Source organism: Giraffa tippelskirchi, chromosome 2 (genome assembly GCF_054371585.1).
Source record: "Giraffa tippelskirchi isolate mGirTip1 chromosome 2, T2T-mGirTip1v1.2.pri, whole genome shotgun sequence".
NCBI lineage: Eukaryota > Metazoa > Chordata > Mammalia > Artiodactyla > Giraffidae > Giraffa > Giraffa tippelskirchi.
The window spans coordinates 173,464,155-173,478,359 of NC_137276.1; the positions used below are offsets into that span (position 1 = coordinate 173,464,155).

Genomic DNA, 14,205 nt, shown 5'->3' on the forward strand with positions numbered 1-14,205 from the left:
ATTACTTAGAATTATGATATATGCAGAAGAAACTGACTTCATGTGATGAAAATCTTATCCTACTAATAAAACTTAAGGAAGGATTGAGATGTGAGGCTCACTGAGAGATTGTTCTTGAAAGATACCATTTAAAGAAACCTGAGTCTTCTTTACCTTGACACCAGCCTCAGCGAGAAATGTCATGGCAGAGAAGGCAGAGAGAGTTAGGAATCTGAGCAGATACTATGTGAGAGCTGGCTTTAAACGCAACAATAATTCTCTTTTTTATTCAGTATTGGAGAAGGAAATTATTCAGTATAGGTCTGTAAATAAGTGTCCTTCTCCTTCCATTCAGCTCCTGCAGAGCATTTACAGCTCCTTAATTAGACATATGTCTGCTATTTATTACCATTTAAAAGAGCAAGTGGTTAATGTCCCACTGTTGAAAATTCCTAGTAATTAATAATTAACTAAATAAGCATAGCTCCTTCTCTACCTACCTCATCTTTGGTTGTCTCCCTGCATTTATACATTAACATGTAGTAATTAACAATGGCAGGAAAAGTGCGTCTGAGCTAACCAATTGTATCAGCACAACAATGGATTTATTGCTCACCCTTCCAGCCTTAATTAGTGCTATTTGCAAAGGGTGGGCTTCCCTGGTGGCTCAGTGGTCAAGAATCTGCCTGCAATGCAGGAGACCTGGGTTGGATCTTTGGGTTGGGAAGATCCCCTGGAGGAGGGCCTGGCAACCCACTCCAGTACTCTTACCTGGAGAATTCCATGGGCAGAGGAGCCTGGTGGGCTACAATTCATAGGGTCACACAGAGTCGGACATGACTGAAACCACTAAAACAGCAGCAGCAGCTAAAGGGTCGGAGAAGGCAATGGCACCCCACTCCAGTACTCTTGCCTGGAAAATCCCATGGATTGAGGAGCCTGGTAGGCTGCAGTCCATGGGGTCGCCAAGAGTCTGACACGACTGAGCGACTTCACTTTCACTTTCACTTTCATGCATTGGAGAAGGACATGGCAACCCACTCCAGTCTTCTTGCCTTGAGAATCCCAGGGATGGAGGAACCTGGTAGGCTGCCGTCTATGGGGTCGTACAGAGTCGGACACGACTGAAACGATTTAGCAGCAGCAGCAGCAGCAGCAGCTAAAGGGTGGAATGGAGAGAGTTGATTTCACCTGTGGCCTTTACTTCTCCACGTGACCAGGACAGTTTCCCATACGTATAACTTAGAGCAGGTGACTTTACCTTTCATCTTTAAAAGGGAATTAAAAACTACAGACCCCATCATGCAAAGCAACTTCCTAGTGCTAATCAAAAAAAAAAAAAAAAAAGACTGCATAAAGAGATGTTTCATCTCACTAAGATAGTCCTCATCAGTAAAGAGGAAGATGACTGAGGTCACTGTGAAGTGCCTTGGTGCCAAATTTGGCCTGAGAAATTATGCATTGTCCACACCTGTCTTACAGTGTGCTTGAGGGGTCCAGAGGGAAAATACTGAACAAACAGCTGGTAGTTAAGCTTTTACTGTGTCTGGTAACAATGTCAATGATAACCTAAAGCTTTGTACTTAAAAACATCTCTCATCTAAGAAACTTGGAAAGCTCTAGGTACGATAACTCATTAGAGCTCCCAACAGTCCTCTGAGGGAACTAGGGAGCAACTACAATTTCTGGTGTACAGATGGGGAAACTGATGTAGAAGATGGGCAAAAATGCTTATTTCATTTCTGCATTATAACTCAGCAGTGGCCCTGGGAATAGAATGTACATCTCCTGACTATAGTCTGTCTGCGTAGGACCACATACTTAATGAGGAATTTTCTGTCAGAAATACTCTGTTTACAACTAAAGTAAAGAAGTATTTGTGCTTTCGTAATTGTTGTATATCTGAGTGTCAGTAAGCTAACTCATTTTTGTGCTGCCAGTTGTAATGCTTTTCTCTTTTCTTTTGCTGTTATTATGTTTCTGCTCTAATAGAAGGACCATTGACTTTGGACTCAGATAGACTTAGGTACAGGAGAAGGCAATGGCACCCCACTCCAGTACTCTTGCCTGGAAAATCCCATGGACAGAGGAGCCTGGTAGGCTGCAGTCCATGGGGTCGCGAAGAGTCAGACACGTCTGAGCTACTTCAATTTCACGTAATGGAGAAGGAAATGGCAACCCACTCCAGTGTTCTTGCCTGGAGAATCCCAGGGACGGGGGAACCTGGTGGGCTGCCGTCTATGGGGTCGCACAGAGTTGGACACGACTGAAGCGACTTAGCAGCAGCAGCAGCAGCAGACTTAGGTACTTTTAACTAGCTGTGAGATGTTGTGCAATCTCTCCAACCTGTCTGAACCAGTAAAATGGGGGAGATACTATTTTTCATGTATGGTGGCTACAAGGATTACATGCCTATTTACTATGGCCATAGTCAGGTTTGGATGTTTCTCAAAGTGTTGACCATAAATGTAAAGTTTGTAATGGTCATCCAGGTGTGATTAAATTCCTAGGCAGGAAAACTCAATACCCACTGCTTCTTGTCAGTATAAGATGCCTAATATGGAAGAATGCTAAACATCATTCCTTATTCAGATTTCATTTTCTGAAGTTACACAGTGTGAGTTTGCCCATTTCACACAAATTCTCTAGTGAATTTCTCCTAAGAAACAGATTTTTTTTTCCTGCACTTGTAGAACAAACACATGATCTATCCATCCATTTACTTATTTACAGTAAACTTTACTATCTTCCATTGTAACTTTTTATAGGAATCACATTTCTATTATAAACAATATATACTCATTATATCAAATCTAAATGACACAGATTTGTATAAAGAAGGAAAACATTAATAGTATTTGGTATTTCTCTTTCAAGATATTTTCCATGAACATACTTCTTAAAGAGTCCATGTTTTGTCCTTAATAAATACTGTGATAAGAAGTTTATGTGATGGTTACCTCAATGGTTATTCCCCAATAAATTCACATTAGGCTCTAATTTTAACTTCTTATCCACCATAATGCATGTATTAGTATATTATGTTTTGGTTTACGTTCCTAGAAGCTTATGCTTGGCAGAGTGTCACTTGAATGGGTCTCCTTGCCGAATGATAGTTGGACCTGGAATTAAGAGCAAATACCTTTGGTGGCTACCTGGGAAGTTGGGCTTAAGTAGGCACTGGCCTCTGGATTGCCTCTGTCATGCTCAATTTACAGGCCCTAGCCTGTAAATTCATCATTTTACATGGCAGGGCAGATCAGGCGTGTAAATCTGCACCACAGTCAGGAAGAATGATACATGAACAATAAACAGCAATATCCTAAGACTGAACAAGCCCAGGCTTGCCTCCATGCAGTACCATTTGCTTTTGTGCAAATCCTCAGGCTATACTGAAGATAGGGAATGTAACTTGGTTTCTTCTTACTGGAAAAAAACAAAAGCAAAACTAAACAAAACTAAGTGGCATAGGGATGATTCAAAGGCTTGCTACCATTGTGAATTATTATTTAAGATATCAAATAATCAGTCTTGAGACTCAACAAAGGGTCATCAGTTTCTATTGACTAAGGTCTTTTGAATTTGACTTTAATTTTAATTACCTTCACATTTCTGAGTCTAATAACAAAGCTCTTTCTGCCTTGTTCAGAATAGCCTCACCTCTGTATCTGCTTCACATAGGTGTTTGATGGATGCATGGTTGAAAAGACACATACATAAATCATATACTGGTAGACAAGCAGATGGAAGATGAATAGAGAGAGGGATACATGAACGGATGATGAACTGATGGGAATGTACTCTGTGTTCCCTTCACTGACAGATCTGCTTGGCTATTGTGTTAATCAGTCTTTGTGAAGAACTTGAAGTTTTAATTTAAAAAATTCAATTAGTGAAGGCAGAAAGTTAAATTTTCTTCATGTTCTCACAGCAGATGCTTTGAGAATCAAAGGCAGGTGGCTTAAGAATTACTAAAAAGAGCTATCACTTGTCTTTTTCTTTCCTTATATTCTTTACTTTTCATAATTTCTCTTAACTATGCTCCCCCTTTTATTTACTTCTTTCTAGCCTGTATCTTGCTTTTCTTTACATTTGTGTATTCTACTCCCCTATTTGCTAATCTTTATTTGCAGTCTCCCCATTTCTCTCAGTTTTTTGCCTCTTAACGTCTGTCAAAAATGACCAAACATTTTTTTAGTTTTTGCTTTTTATCATGAAATTGCAGAATGGAAAATGGGGAGGTAGGCCTTTAGAGAAAAAATATGAGTGCTTTTTAAATTTCCCATTTTTCCTCTCTCTTGCAATAGTAAGCATTTTCTATCTAACTCCTAATCAAAGAATGAGAAGAAGATGCAGAGAAATGGGAAGTTCAAGTGGAGTTATTTGGTTTAAACTGGTTGGGAAGATCTCCTGGAGAAGGGAAAGGCTGCCCACTCCAGTAGTCTGACCTGGAGAATTCCATGGACTACAGTCCATGGGATCTCAAAGAGTTGGACACGGCTGAGCAACTTTCACTTTCACTACATAGAAAAGGCAGGAAACCAACGTATGCCAGCAGAGTAATAGATAGGGTTCAGTAAGGCTTAATCAAGAAGAGCCAAAGAAGGATTCATGATAATATGTATATTACTTCTCCTGAAAGCAAGTCATGGTTTCAAGACTTTAAAGCTAATAGCTATTTTGATGTCACTTACTTGTACCAGACTCTATATTGTAAACTTTAACCTATATATTTATAATGTGATCCCCAAGGTATGGAAAGGGTGGGGTGTTTGCATGCATCTCTCTGTATGTTAATTTATTCAGCATTGATACCTGTGGCCTGTCCTGGTTCATGAAGTACATCCAGCGGGTCCCCCAACCTCAAATAAATGTTCCAAGTAGGAAGGGATTTTGTGTACCATGTTGTTTGTTGACCTTTCATTTCTTTTGCAGATATACACTTCCAGATTTTAACCAGAACTAAAAAAAGAATATAAAAAGATAGAAATGTAACTGCCATGAAAAAATTATATCATTTGAACTTGCAGCCAAGTGAACATAGGGACAAACCAGAAATCTCATAAATTATCTGGTGCCCAGGAGTCCAGATAATGTTTTAGGCTCTTATAACAATAAGAAACTCAAATTTCACTTGTTTTTAGTTTGTCCAACTTTATATATTTCTTTCTGTCCTCTCCACCATGATTCACACTTGTGTATTTTCTGACAGATCAGAAGGTGGATTCTATTCCATCTCAGCTGTTAATGAACTGTGTGAGCTCCTGCAGGTTCCACATCTGTGGATTTAGTCTCTTCACTTGAGGGGAAAAAAGGATTCTTCTATACCACCTCTAATGAGCCTTATAGATATAAATATTTGAGACTCATTAAAAATGTGCTCCTCTTATTTTATACTCAGCACTCTCCATGATCACAAGAAATGCTCCTTTGAATGGAGTTTTGTATGTTCTTTACTTGTTCTTTTACAGTCAAGGAGAGGCAGTGCCACCTCTAGCGATTTATCATATTGGAAACATTTCAGATTGCTGATATGTTTGTTACTATCAGTGTCAGATAGAACATCTCAAAGAGTGGCATTTTCAAAACCCAGACAGAGGAGTCCCCACCACTGTCTGTCTCCCAGACACTCCCCACCTATCTTTCTACCCATATCAGGAAGATAAGTAAATGGCTCATCTTCCCCATACAAATAATTTAGTAGCTTGTCTGTCTGGAAGGTAATGACATAGCATCTGCCATTCCTGCAATTTTGATAGTGTAATGTAATAGGATATAAGATACGCCACACTGCAACCCAGAGAGCCCTGTTGTTAAAAGTGGTAAAGTGCTCTGGTCTCCTCCTCACAGAAGAATCATGGTCAGCACTACTCAGCTTTGCTTGCTCTTTAGTCTTTTGAACTGCCTACCTCTAAGTAGTAAATATATTGCTTTTTAAAATACGTATTTCATGGATAGTCTAATTTGAATAAGAACTCTTGGCCCCTTAGTTCAATGGTTTGGGGCTATTTTTATTAATATCTTCCACTGATTCATCTCTTTTCAACAAATCCCTGTTTTGTACAATGTTAACGTATCTAAAGTCCTGAGATGCGTTATTACGTCAGCCTCTAGATACTAGAGAATGAGAGAGTAAGAGAGAGAAAACTGGAATTGCCGTATGTTTAAATATGACATACAAGAAGAAAATGTCTACAGAAAGTATGATCTATATTTCTCCTGTAAATTCTGAGCATGGCTTTTGCTAGTTGGCTTTTGCCAACAAACACGTTTGTCTCCTTCCTTCGAATCATGTGATCTGAGGTGAGCTGATAAGAAGAAAAAAAGTGTATTTTATGCAACTAAATTACAGTACTTCTTTTGTGACCTATAGGGATAATGAGTGGTCCTCTTCTTCCTCCTCCTCTTCCTTGTCCTTTTCCTCCTCCTCCTACTCATCACCATTATCGCTGTAATAATAATGACAGAATATTTTCCTTTGTACCATTTGTATTCATCGGCCTATTATCCCTCCATCCATTAGTTTCTCACATGTTTTCTGTGCATACACTTTGTATGAGGCACAGTGTAAGGAGTCTGGAGCTGCTGTGAAGAAGTTTACATTGACTGTCTATTCAAGCCAGTTGGGTCCATTAATAATTCACTTATTTTTACATTATTAGAAATTGCAACAGCACAGGCAGAAGTTAATATTGTCTGACATAAAAGAAATTGAGGGAATTTCAGCTTTCACCATTAGATTATAAGAACTAGACACTTAAATTTGATTTTGTGTGCTCTGAATCTAAAACTTGCTATCAATATAATTATGGATAGACTATCCATACCCATTCTTGCTATTAAAAATCCACAAGAATATTTCAAGTGGTAAGCTTTTACCATCTATTTCTTTATTTTTTCCACTGTAAATTAAAACTTTTGAAGAAAAATACTTTCATATTAAATCTCTTATTTTTAACAGGTAAATTTTTCTAAGCCAAACTTAAATTTTGAAATTTTTCATGTGTTTAATCAGTCATGCATGAGAGACATTCACAGCATCAATCTTGAAAAAATATGTAAAATAGTAAACCCATGTGTATTCAAGACAGATTTTTTTGAGAGCACATAGAATCATTTCAATCAGAGTTTTAGCTAAATTTTATTAATGTGAACTTGTTTAATGCATGCTTTCCAAGCTGTGGATTGATTATATTTGGACCAAGGGATTTTTTTAATAGTTTTTGAAAATACACAGACTTTTTCAGATTAATCTAGCATCAGTGGTTGATACATAAGGGTTCAATAAACATGAATTGTAAAAACAAACTCTAGAGTGCATATCTAGGTGTCTAAATGCATTTGTAGTGATTTTTATGGAAGTGAAAATCCACTGTTCATTGTTTGCAAGTCTTTATCAATCCCCCACCCATTAACTGTGCTATGGCTGCCCTGACTCTTTTCAAGTTTAGACTTCTTTTTTTTTTTTTTCTTTAAACTTTCCATGTTAACTCACCTGGCTGCTCCTCTTTTTACCATTCAAGCAAATGTAGTTCACAATCACTGGCAGCAGTGATTGAGATAAAAATGATATCTATACTTATGGAGATTTCATTCTGTTACATGTTTTATTCTTTAAACTCTACACTGCTATCCCTTAGATGAAATACTTTTCATCTCCCAACTGAGCACCAATATCTCTTGGAGACTAGTTGTTCTTGTTGTTATAATTTCATAATCATTCACATATGCACATACTTAATACTTATAGAGAGGTATGTTTCTGGAGGCATTCGAACTTTGAAATGAAAAATTTACTCATTGGTGTATGGTATAAAACTATTATTTTGGTCCATTTTTGTCATTATAAAGGAAACTCAGAGGCAGACCATGAACTGCTGAATTTTATTCATTTATCACTTATTAATTCTAGAAATATTTATTAAATTTTCACTGTATCAGGAATGTAGGAAGTGTGTCAAGGAGTTTTCTTTAAAGCAGTCACACTTTGTAGTAACCTATATGGGAAAAGACTCTAAAAAAGAGTGGATATATGGATATGTATAGTTGATTCACTTTTCTGTGCAGCAGAAACTAACACAACATTGTAAATCAGGTATACTCCAATAAAAATTAATTCAAAGAAAGAAAGATTAAAAAAATGAACCACAGTCTTCTCTTGGAATAATGACTATATGCACAACATAAAATAATAAAATCATAACTCTGATCTAGAAGAAATGTTACATATAAAAGAAACAAATAGACAAAAAGACAAAGACCTGAGTTATATGCCTAGTTGTGCACATTTGGATACCCTTGTATAATTAACCTATGTGGGCCTTATTAGTCTCCTTATCTATAAAATAAAGGGCTTGAGCTCTATGGCCTACAATACCTCTCTTATTTAGAGTTTGGCAGGTAACAAAACCCAACCCCTTCTAGCTTAAGGAAGAATAATTGTCTCCAGGGACATGAATGAGAATGGCTTCAGGATGCAGTGGGATCTAATTTTCTAACTTGTGTGCACTGTCTCTTATTTCCTTTCTCTCTACCTCCTATCTTCACCTTTTCTCATTTTTGGCTTTTTTCTTCTGGGTTGCTCATTGACATTTTCTCTATATCAGAGGACCACAGAATTGCTGGCAGTGCTGCTGAGCTTACACCCATGCTTATAGAGTTATGACCATAAAAGAGAGACAACTTTACATGCCAACACCATCCTGGAAATCTCTGGGAAGAAGGGTACTGTTAGTCTCTGTTTGTGGCCCAAGAAACTGTCTGCAAGCCTCTTGTCCCATAGCTATTAATAACACTGTCTTTCACTCTCATAAGCCCAGTTTGGGCGATAGCTTATTTAATCACCCTATCTTGGAGCAGACTGATGAACTTTAGGTTTATGCCCTCTCTGGAGAAATCACTGTGATTAGAAGAATGAGATACAGTGATTAGCCATATCTGAATCCTATGCTAACAACTGAGGCCAGAGACTGGGAGTAATGTGTTTGGCATCTTCCACACAGGTGGGTGAGAAAGAAACAGTCCCTAAAGACAAAAAGCAGATGAAAAGAATAAAGATGTACTTAATGCACAGGTGACACACACATTATGTCTACTAAGTCAGGACAGAGTGCAAGGTATATACAAGGAATGCTGAATAGAGGCATAATAAGCACAGTTACACAAGGTTTTGTAGCATCTAGTATATCATATAATCGATTTATCATTTAAAACTGAAGATAATCATAGTACATACTATAAATAAATCAACTCCATCTGTTATATATATACATATATATACACACATACATATTCTTAATTTGATGTCATAAATAATAATCTAATTATTTAAAAGCTTATTTAGGATCATGGTTATATTTATATTTATATTAATGTAAGCAATTAAAATGATTTTTTTGCCTAAACAAGTATCTTAGGCATTTTTTGTTTGTATTTAAATTTTTTCTCCTCTTAATCATTGAGGTTTTGAGATAAGTTACTCTTAATTTAGAGTGATATAAGTAACGTATACACATTTTGCATTTCCTAGCCAAGCCTGTCCTCTGTCAGCTGTTCCATAGGATAACAATTTCAAGAAAGAGTCAACATCTTTCTTAAATGAAAATGATTATTCATCATGATAGAAATGCAGACAGCACCTTAATGAGTAGATGTGCTAATGTCTATCTATTATTAAGAGATATTAGCCTAAATTTGATTTTTTAGCTCTAACATGCACAATTACAAATAAAATATATAATTCTTACTTTAAAATAGCATAATACAGCTGTTTTTATAATATATTTAGGTTATGAGTCACCAAATGTTTTCCGCAATGACAATGTGAAGTGTATTATTGAAAAATGACAGTGGTTGAATTTGCTATTTTGGTTTTCTATATTGGGCAATGGAAGCATGAAATAAGATTCTTCATGGAGTGTCAAGTAGTTTAATTCTTTTCATAAAAATATTAACTACCTACTACATGTCAAGTGTGGTTCTAGGCAGTGAGGACACAGAAATAATATCAAACCTGTGATCTCAGGATCACAGTCTACAGAATGAACAGATTTGTGTGTGTGTGTGTGTGTGTGTGTGTATGTATGTGCAGTGTTTAGTTGCTCAGTCGTGTCTGACATTTTGTGATCCCATTGACTGTAGCCTGCCAAGCTCCTCTGTCCATGAGGTTTCTCCAGGCAAGAATACTGGAGTGGGTTGCCATTTCCTTCTCCAGGGGATCTTATCGACCCAGGGATCGAACCCAGGGCTCCCACATTGCAGGCAGATTCTTTACCGTCTGAGCCACCAGGGAAGCCCATATATATGTATACATATATGATATATGGGATAACATATGTAACCTTTATGTGGATAACCTTTATGTGGTCTCTTGTCCTTGAGTAGTGAATTAAGTATTAGTATGAGCTGCTTTATTCTGAGCTATTCAGAGGAAGAAAATGCTAATTCTGTACAAAAGAAGAATCAGGAGAACCTGGTTAGGTATGATTTGCAAGAGAAGATTAGATGTGAGTCTTGAAGGATTAGAAGGGTGATCAAGTCAGCAAGGGAGGGGTTAGGGTGATATAAAGATGTAGAATACAATGCAACCAGTACACCTAACAAGTGTTTCTTGGATTTTATATAGAAGCTCTTGAGATATTTAGCATGTGGTAAAGTACAGAGGAGGGCTTCTCAGGTGGTGCTAGTGGTAAAGAACCCACCTGTCAATGCAGGAGACATAAGAAATGTGTGTTCGATCTCTAGGCTGGGAAGATCCCCTGGAGGAGGGCGTGGCAATCACTCCAGTATTCTTGCTTGGAGAATCCCATGGACAGAGGAGTCTGGTAGGCTACAGTCCATGGGGTCTCAAAGAGTTGGACAAGGCTGAAGCAACTTAGCATGCACACGCAAAGTACAGAGGAATATCAGGTGACCAATAATTTATTTTAAGTCCTTACCTTGCTCATGTCTGAAATGTCCTGGAGGCCAGGGTTGACCAAGAAACATATAACGTTAGAGCAGAACTATGGTGCTGTCATTGGTGAGCCTTCTCTTGGAGGACCTATACTTATAGAATTCTTTTCTAAAGGTGAGAGTGAGGAGGTGGGACATTATTTACTTGTGGGTTTATCCCATGATACACAGGTGACTATAGTAATAAGATCAACCACTGCAGAGATCTAAAGGAAAGCAAATAAATTACTAAAGGAGTCCAAACTGTAACATGAAAAAAGTGCACCCAGAAAAAAGTGGTATCTAAAAGCAACAAGGTCACAAGTTGCTAAAAGTGGTACTGTTGCTGACAAGCTGGGTGTGAAAGAGCATCCAACTTTTGAGATACTTAAAGATAATGCCAAAGGTTGACACATCCCCAGTGGTGAACTAAGGCTATTGGAAGAAAGGAAAGTCTTCTCATCAGAAGATTATATGCCAGCAATGCAAAGTAAGAACAAAATAAATTAACCAGCTAGTTTCTTCTGGAATATATGAGGAAAGCAAAGAAAAGAGCACTTTTGAAATTTGTGGAAAGTATTAGCCCAGCGTTAGTCTTTAGTCTGCAGATTTTCCTGAATAATTCAGAAGGAATGAAACATAGAAAAGATGATTTGAGCCAAATTCTGCTTTAATAGTTTAATTTTGCATCTCTTCTTTGCTCTCCTATTTCTTTTCCTCTCTTCTGGCCAGCAAGGATCACATATACCCAGCACTGTAAATACACAGTCTCTTGCCATATCTTGCCAATTCTTTCTACATATATGAGTCCATGATGGAGTTTGGACATGAACTGTAATGAGATGTCAGAGTTGGTAATCCACATTGACTTGGGCTACTGATCAGTAGATTTTCTTCAGTGAGGTACAAACTTGTGAATCAGAAGGAATTCTTTCTCTCCATGACTCCATAGCATATGTGACTTCAACTCTTAGAGTCAGAAAGGAAGACCCAGGCACCACATTTCTTATAACTAGCTGGGTTGGTTTTTTTCTCTCCAGGCTCACAAAGCCTCTGTTCTGTCACCAGTCCTCACCTGAGATTTTGCCAGATTGCCCATTTCTAGTTCTCCTCCTCTCCATCTGATCCTAAACACTTTGCCTCATTACTTTTCCTATCTTATGATGTTTTCTGCAGTGTTGCACCAATTTCACTTTTTAAAAAATCTCTCAAATCTGCCACCCTTGTTTTCCTTCACTGTCTTCCGTACCCAAACTCAGATCTGTTATTTTTTGCTTGTATCATTGAAAGAGCCTTCCGCTGGCTTCAATGCTCAGTATTGTCTTGCTAATCTATTCTACATACTGTAGGCAGAGCTTTCTAAATGTAGATTCTACTTTAATTATATCACTGTTTTTCTTATAACACTTCAATTGTTCTCTATTATTCTTAGAATAAAATTAGAAAGGCAAACACATTCTTTGTAATCTTGTTCCTACTTATCCACTTCCCCAGTCTCATTTTAAAGTATCTTTGGCCTTCCTTCTTTCCCCTTTGCCTTCTTCTTGCTTCTAATACATTTGAAATTCAACTACACTGACCTTCTTCTATATCTTCCAATATGCCATTTTCTCTTTCGCATTTCTTTTTCCAACCCTTACTCTGTCTAACTCCAACTCTTCAGTCTCTATCCCAGCTTTTATTCCTTTGGAGAAGCCTTCCCTGACCAATGAAATGTACTTTCTTTGAGTAATGCCTTTCTCCGAGATTTTTTCAGAGCCATTTTATTTTTTATTTATATTTTCAAGGCAAATTTATTTTATACTGTGCTCATTTATTAAGAACTTACTCAATTAGCAAGACTCTATTTCCTATCTGTTTATTCATTCATTCATGTCATCAAAATAATTTTTTGAGCATCCACTTCTTGCCTGGAATTATTCTAGCACTGGGCATTAGAGCAGTAAACAAGACATATAGAAATACCTGTTCACAAGAAGTTTATTTTCTAGTGAAGGGAGGCAGATAATAATAGAAATAAATAAGTAAACATTTTTCTGTGTTAGGTAGTCTTAAGTACTGGGAGAACCACAGTTAAGTTGAAAGAAGTATCCAAAGATATGCTTATTGCTAAAGGTGTTTGTATGGGGGTGCAGTTTAAAGAGAGAAAACACTCCAGGCTGAAGGAATAGCAAATGAAAAGGCCCTGAGGCATGAGCTTGCCTGGAGTATTCCAGAAATAGCAAGGAGGCCAGTGTGCTGGAGTAGAGGGAATGGTATAAAGAGAAGGAGATAAGATCAAAGAGATAATGGAGTGCTAGCTAATGCTTCAGGGATTTATGGGTCACTGTTAAAACTTTTGCACTTACTCTGTTAAGACTTTGATGCAAACTCTGAAATGTGAGGCCATTAGAGGGATTTGGGGAGAGGAATGATGTGATCTGACTTCTGTTTCCAAAGGACCTCCTGGCTTCTGTGTTGATACTGAATTTCAGCATGCAGGATGTAAGCAAGGAGACCAATTCACATATTATAGTAGTATTGTGATAAGAGAGAGATGTTGATGACTTGGCAAAAGCGATAGTGGTGGAAGTAGAAGTGATCGTATTTAGGATTTGTTCTGATGATAGAAGTGATATGATTTCATAATGGATGAGATGTGGAGTATGAAAGAAGGATGAATCCAAGATATTTTTGCATGAAAACTGAGAGGATGGAGCATCTAAAAATTGAGATAAAACAATTGTGTGGGATAGATTTTAAAGGGAAAAGATGGAGAGTTCTGTTTCAGATATCGTAAGTTTGATTACCTATTAGACTTCCAAGTGGAGATGTTGAGTAGATGGATGTTTAAAGAAGTCTGAAGTCCAGTGGCTGATGTCCAGAATGGATGTGATGATAGATAATACAGGAAATAGAAAATAGCTCTAAAATGCCATCTTTGCTCTCTGGAAATGTATAATCTACTGGTTGGAACTTGATAGATACATGAAAGTAATTAACAAAAATGCAAAGCAATAGATGTAGCTTATTTATAAAGAGTGTGATAGCAAAACAAGTGATGGTGGAAGTAGGTCCAATTATTCCTCAGAGAGAAGGGAGATATACGTAGAGGGAAATGTCCATAGGGAAGACAGGACTTGAAGTAGCTTTGCAGCATTTGTTGAATTTTAGTGGTTATGGAGGACAGAGGTATTCCAGGCCCAGAAGTTAGGAAGTAGGAACAACACGAAACTTTTGAAACATAGTGAGATCTTCCCATGTGTCTAGGTTGTATATATGGAAATCCCAAACTAGGTCACAAAATATAGAATT

At 37.5% G+C, this 14,205-nt stretch overlaps 1 protein-coding gene across 8 annotated transcripts in view; it reads left to right on the forward strand.

Moving 5' to 3' along the window:
* LSAMP (limbic system associated membrane protein) overlaps positions 1-14,205 on the forward strand; it is a 1,066,465-nt gene that overhangs the window by 421,241 nt on the left and 631,019 nt on the right. The gene's annotated exons all lie outside the window — the stretch shown is intronic.